The 7,151-nt window shown below is 42.3% G+C and overlaps 1 pseudogene; it reads left to right on the top strand.

Moving 5' to 3' along the window:
* The first annotated feature begins 4,628 nt into the window (after positions 1 to 4,628).
* LOC140721089 (N-acetyllactosaminide beta-1,3-N-acetylglucosaminyltransferase 3 pseudogene) lies at positions 4,629 to 5,873 on the top strand (annotated as a pseudogene).
* The last annotated feature ends 1,278 nt before the right edge of the window (positions 5,874 to 7,151 follow it).

The raw sequence follows: 7,151 nt of genomic DNA, 5'->3' as shown, positions 1-7,151 counted from the left end.
GTAATTCTTGTACAAATTTCTCTGCTTTCTGGTAGTCAACGAAAAAGCTTCTTTCTTCGTTATCCAGGAAAATTATAAATTTTGCTGGGTAGCTCAATAAAATTTATAGCCCTTTTCCCATAAAGATTTTTTCATTGGATTAAATTCCTTCCGCCTCTTCAGAAGATCGTAACTTATGTCTGGATAAGAAAAAACTCTTTCCCCTTCTATTATCAATGGCCCATTTCTCTTTTTAGCACCTTGAGTAGCTGCCTTCAAGATCATTTCTTTATCTTGGTACCTCAAGCATTTTATCAAAATTGATCTTGGATTTTGATCTTGCTGAGGTCTTGGTCTTAAAGTTCTGTGTGCCCTTTCAATTCCAATTACTTGGCTTCCTTCTTTCATTGCCAAAATTTTCGGAATCCATTCTTGAAAGAATTTTATTGGATTTTCTCCCTCTGTACCTTCCATAAGACCAACAATTTTGATATTATTTCGTCAACTTGAGTCTTCAAGCGCATTTATTTTTTCCAACATCCGTTTTCTTTTTATTGTTCAGGCAAGATTATTATCTTCTATCTTATCTATTCTTTCAGTATTTTCTTCCACTTTTACTTCCATTTCTTTAACTTTATTATCCATCTTCTTTTGTTTTTCCACCACATTATCGAGTGTACTCTGCATCCTTCTTATAGCTTTTAATTCATTCATAATATATATCAGGATATCTTTTATGACTCCTTTAATCTTCATTTTCTTTTCCTCTTCTTCTTCCTCTGAATTTCCCAAAGAGTCTGACTCCACTTCCGATATAATTCCAGTTTCCCATCTAGCCGTAGTTGGGATTTGTAGTTTTGTTACTTTTGCTGATATCTGTTCATGCATACTTGTTTCTTCGCGCATCCATTGTTCTTGCCGTTTCTTTTAGAGACCGCCGACATTGCTGCAACTTCCTGTCCCGCATCATTAGAAGTGCCATGCACTTCGCCGGGAGGAGATCCAACTTGAGTCCGAGGCTTCGCCGACACGGTTAGGCCTTTTTCCCCGCCGATTTGCGCAGTCTTCGAAGTAGTAGCTTTCTTCTGTTTCGGTTTAGGAGCCATATCAAAAGATAATTCTGAGTTATTTATAAATAGTTTCTAGTAGATATTTGTTAACTCTTCTTCATTTAAACCTTATTTCATTACTTTTTACGAGGGAGCTGGATTCCCAACGTCTTGATCCTACGTCATCACGCGACGTCCCCAGATCTTATTGAATTTTTGAAGAGGTTACGAGGAAAGTTAACGAGGGTAAAGCAGTGGATGTTGTCTATATGGAGTTCACTAAGGCCTTTGACAAGGTTCTACACGGATGGTTAGTTAGGAAGGTTGAATCGTTAGGTATTAATATTGAAGTAGTAAAATGGATTCAACAGTGGCTGGATGGGAGATGCCAGAAAGTAGTGGTGGATAACTGTTTGTCAGATTGGAGGCCAGTGACTAGTGGTGTGCCGCAGGGATCTGTACTGGGTCCAGTGTTGTTTGTCATATGCATTAATGATCTGGATGATGGGGTGGTAAATTGGATTAGTAAGTATGCTGATGATACTAAGATAGGTGGCGTTGTGGATAATGACGCAGGTTTTCAAAGGTTACAGAGAGATTTAGGCCAGTTAAAAGAGTAGACTGAAAGATGGCAGATTGTGTTTAATACTGATAAGTGTGAGGTGCTACATTTTGGTAGGACTATTCAAAATAGGACAATCATGTTGAATGGTAGGGCATTGAGGAATGCAGTAGAACAGGGTGATCTAGGAATAATGGTGCATAGTTCCCTGAAGGTGGAATCTCGTGGATCGGGTGGTGAAGAAAGCTTCTGGTATGCTGGCTTTTATAAATAAGAGCATTGAGTATACGACTTGGTGTGTAATGTTAAAATTGTACAAGGCATTGCTGTGGCCAGATTTGGAGTATTGTGTACAGTTCTGGTCACCGAACTATAGGAAAGAGGTCAACAAAATAGAGTACAGAGAAGATTTACTAGAATGTTACCTGGGTTTCAGCACCTAAGTTACAGAGAAAGGTTGAACAAGTTAGATCTTTATTCTTTGGAGTGTAGAAGGTTGAATGAGGACTTGTTAGGGGTATTTAAAATTATGAGGGGGATAGACAGAGTTGACGTGGATAGGCGTGTTTCCATTGAGAGTAGTGGAGATTCAAACAAGAGGACATGAGTTGAGAGTTAGTGGGTAAAAGTTTAGGGGTAACACGAGGGGGAACTTCTTTACTCGGAGAGTAGTAGCTGTTTGGAACAAGGTTGCAGTAGAAGTGGTAGAGGCTGCTTCAATATTGTCATTTAAAAAAAAAATTAGATACGAACATGGACAGGAAAGGAATGGAGGTTTCTTGGCTGAGAGCAGGTCGGTGGGACTACGTGAGAGTAAGCATTCGACACGGACTGGAAGGGCTGAGATGGCCTGTTTCCGTGCTGTAATTGTTATATGGTTATATGTGAGGTGATGGACATTCAGATGAAGTAGAGCTTGTACAGTGAATGGCAAGGCACTGACAAGTGTATAGTTCACTGAAAGGCAGGATGGTGAAAAAAAGCGTTTAGCATGCTAGCCTTCATCAGTTATGGTGTAGAGTTTAGGAGCGGGGGATTATTTGCAGTTATGTAATTTGTTGTTGAGACCACTTTTGGAATATTATCTACAATTTTGCTTACCCTGTTATAGGAAGGACGCTGTCAAGTTGGAGAGGGTGCAGAAGAACTTTACGAGGATGCTTTTTGGACTAGAGGGCCTGGGTTACAGAGAGGCTGGCCATGCTGGACCTTGATGCCTTGGAGAATGGGAGGTGACCTCAGAAGTTTAAAATCATAAGGGGTATTGATAAGGTGGATTGCCATTATTGGAGAGTCCAACATGAGAGGTCACAGATATAAGAGAGGAGGGGAAAAATTGAAAAGGGACCATGGGGATAACCTCTGTACACGGAGGACAGTGAGTACCCGGCAGAAGCTACCAGAGGAAGTGGTTGAAGTGGGTTCAACTGCAACATTTAACCGGCATTTGGACAGGTACATGGAAGGGAGAGGCTTGGAGAGTTATGAGCCAAACTAGACAGCAGGGACTAGCAGGGAGGATGCTGTGGTTGGTATGGACCAGTTGAGCCGAAGGGCCTGTTTAGATCGCATTACTCTAGGATTCCATAATTCTAAAGTGACACAAGTTGCATCCCTGTGCAAATAGGTTTACTTGTACATATCGTTCTGCTATCAGTCACTGGTGTCTTTTCAGGGCTCCTGGCATCCGAGGTTTTACTCATACACATTGTGGATCATTCTAACTATCTGCCCTGTTCTGCTATCAGCTACTTGTGCTTTCTCTGGGCTCCTGGAGTCCAAGGTTCACTGCTCTTCATGAAGCGTAAATTCCTGCCGTAGGTGATGCTGGTGCCATTTAACTTCAATAGATATGGGCCTGCGATGGCTTCGCTGTCTTGTTACAATTGCTTACTACTGAATATCTGAGTGGAATTAGCCTTGCCTTTGGGACTAGTTATGCCTTAGTTGCAGCCTTTCATAAAGTGGCTTGACCAATGGATGGCAGGGTGGGTGGGCTACTGCTAATATAACTTTGAATACAATTCTCTGGTTAAAATAGAAGCAAAAGGCCAAGGTCCTTGAGTATACTACTCTTTGTTTCTCCTATTGTAGGCATACATAGACCAGGTTGAAATGCCATGAAAATCAGATGTTTTCAGTAGCTATGCTAACACGTTACCTTCCCTGCACTGCCATACATTCAGTTACTAATCAATGGTCAATAATACATCATCTTCCATAGTATCAGTAACCTGTGAACTCAACCTGAATGGTGAGCGAGCTGGGACCTTCCCCTTTAGAGCAAAGGTGGGGGTGGGGAGATGGGGAGAGGTGATTTGATGGAGGCGTATAAGCTGGTAAGAAGCATAGGAAGAACGGAGAGCCAACAACATTTTCCCAGCGTAGAAATGACTAATATGAGGGGGCATAATGTTAAGGTGATTAGAGAAAAGTATAGGGGTTTGCCAGAAGTATTTTTTTTAAAAGAAAATGGTGGCTGTATGGAATGCACAGCCTGGGTAGTGATAAGGGTAGATGCATCAGTGAGATTTAAGAGGCTTTTAGATAGACACATGGATGAAAGAAAAATGGACAGCTATTTGAGAGAGTAGGGATCAATTGATCTTGGAGCAGATTAAAAGTTCGGTGCAACATCATGGGCCAAAATGTCTGCATTGTGCTATATTGCTCTTTGTCTCAGTTCAGTTTAAGCCCCGAGAGGAGTGATGAGACCTGTGAAGCGAGGTGGAATAAACCCTTTGGAATCATATACCTTTAAGGCCCAGAAAGAAACTATGCGATTTTCAGTTTAATGACAGAGATGGTATCCTATAGGTAGATTTGTCCTTCTGCTGGGATGGACTGCTTCAGGTCAATTAAACTTTCAGCAGCGTGCCGGGCCCTGCCTATTCCTTACCTCACCACCATTTTGAGGTCAATATTACAAAGCATTAGTGAACCTAATTACAGCTTAAACTTCTCATTCTTCTCAAGCATCATGTAAATGTAAAGTTTTCTTTGAATTAATCCATATTTTTCTCTACTTCAGGTGAAAGATGGGAGGACGTTGGCGATTCTATGAGAAAGTAATGCTGGGTGTTTTGCTTACTCTGGGATTGTTCTTCATGTTCTGGGATAATGCCCAACGTCGAGAGACTGATGATGTTGCAGAAACTGTTCATCGCAAAGATCTGCCCAAGGTTGTTACTGCTGATGCAACTGAATCAGTGCTCAAGTCAAAGTGCCACGCGAACAGGACATTGCTGCACCTGTCCTCATTTCATCAAGAGAAAGAGCACATAAAAAACTTCTTGATGTATAAACACTGTCGAGAATTTAACATGATTCAAAATGTCCCAGACAAATGTGGTGGTCGAGAAGGATCTCAGAATGTCTTCCTGCTCCTGGTGATCAAATCTCACCCTTTCAACCAGGATCGGCGGGAAATGGTAAGGAAGACATGGGGCAGAGAACGCGAATTCAATGGGGTCCTAATTAAGAGAGTCTTTATCTCTGGTGTCTCTCCTGAGCAAAAAGAAAGTAGGAAATTGAATCAGCTGTTAGCCATGGAAAACAGAGAACACAGAGATATCCTACAATGGGATTTCTTGGATACCTTTTTCAACCTCACCCTCAAACAATACAAGTTGCTGCAGTGGGTCAGTGAATTTTGCCCCAGTGCTAAATTCATCTTCAATGGAGATGATGATGTCTTTGCCAACACCGATAACATAGTTGATTACTTGCTAGGCATGAAGGTTCACCAACACCTGTTTGTGGGCCGTCTCATTTATGGGTTTGGGCCCAAACGCCAGAAGTCGAGCAAGTATTATGTGCCAGAAATAGTGACCACCATCAAGTCGTACCCACCATACATTGGTGGAGGGGGCATACTTATGTCTGTGTATACAGCTCATATCATTTACCACATAGCCCAAGACCTTGAACTATACCCCATTGATGATGTATTTTTGGGGATGTGTCTGGCCAAGGCTGGACTAGCTCCACACTCCCATAGCGGATTCAGGACAGCTGGAATCAGTGTTCCTTCAACCCAAGATGACTCTTTCAATCCTTGCTATTACCGTGAGTTAATGCTAGTGCACCGTTTTCGGCCTTTCGAACTGCTACTGATGTGGGCTGCGGTGCATGATGCTAATCTGAAGTGTGTTCATGCTTCCCAGAAGTCTGCATCCACGGAAAGGACCGCATGAGTCATGATAGCATGTAGCAACTGTTGGAATGCAATGCAGTTTGTAAACATGTGTTAATCAGTTGTTTATGCAATGTAAGATGGTTAATTCCTAAATTATATTGGAGGATACATTAATTCATAGGGTTGGTGACTTTCTACATTCTTCAAATGTTTGTAAAGCTGTCAGGTGTCATCACTCAGCCTAATTCTTACTGCACCCATAATGACATTACAATATTGTCAAGAGCACCGCAATTTAAGTCAATTGTAAAGTTATTCCAAGTGAGCAGTCCTTGTTGCATTGCGTGCAGATAGGTACAGCATGTTCACTTGGGGCATTTGTATAATAAGCCACCAATAAAATTTTTAGTAACAACTATATCTGTGTATTTTTTTCTTGCCGTTTCTTACATGTCCCTTGCAAAATATGAAAGAGACAAATGTGTTTCTTGGACTGGAACTGTGAGGACAACACAGAATCTAGATCTAGAATTGTCTCAGGGTTGGAGGAATAGAGAAACTTATGGTCATCACTTCTGTACTCAAATGTCAGCCTGCATTGTGTCTGTGTAACTACATATCAAATAGAAACACACACGCAGGAGATTGCTTCAACTGGAGTATTCACATTGCAGAGAGGGAAAGAGATCAATGAACATGTGGGGACAACAGATCAGTATGCATACATAGACGGCAGTCCATATGTAGTGCGAAGGGGAGTGGCATTAGATTTGGCAGGTGTCTTGTCTAAGAAAATGTACTCGGTTGCCAGTGTCATGTTGCTGTCATTGACATGGCCATCACTGAGAGGTAAGTCCGGTAGCTTTGACTAGTGGCCAACCTGGACATCGGAGATCTGGAGAGGAGGGAACTTCAATAAGGCTCATTGTCCGAGGGGCAGCTCACGGCAGTGCAATAGAGCAATCGGTGACCAATCAACTAGTGGCCAATCGGCATTTGGGATTGATTAGTAAGAGCAAATTAATGGAAGATTGGACAAACCCAGTGGCCGTCTTCTGAGTAGAAACACAAAAAACCTACAGCACAATATGGGCCCCTCGGCCCACAGAGCTGTGCCGAACATGTCCCTACCTTAGAACTACCTAGGCTTTACCCATAGCCCTCTTTTTCTAAGCTCCATGTAACCATCCAGGAGTCTCTTAACAGACCGTATCGTTTCCGCCTCCACCACCGCCGCCGGCAGCCAATTCCATGCACTCACCTTTCTCTGTGTAAAATAAAAACCTTACCCCTGACATCTCCTCTGTACTTACTTCCAAGCACCGTAAACTATGCCCTCTCATGCTAGCCATTTCAGCCCTGGGGAAAGCCTCTGACTGTCCACATGATCAATGCCTCTCATTATCTTGTACACCTCTATCAG

The sequence above is a fragment of the Hemitrygon akajei genome, unplaced genomic scaffold (genome assembly GCF_048418815.1).
Source record: "Hemitrygon akajei unplaced genomic scaffold, sHemAka1.3 Scf000050, whole genome shotgun sequence".
Lineage (NCBI taxonomy): Eukaryota > Metazoa > Chordata > Chondrichthyes > Myliobatiformes > Dasyatidae > Hemitrygon > Hemitrygon akajei.
Note: the sequence above shows the minus strand (reverse complement) of the source record. Positions and strands in the feature narration are given on the sequence as shown.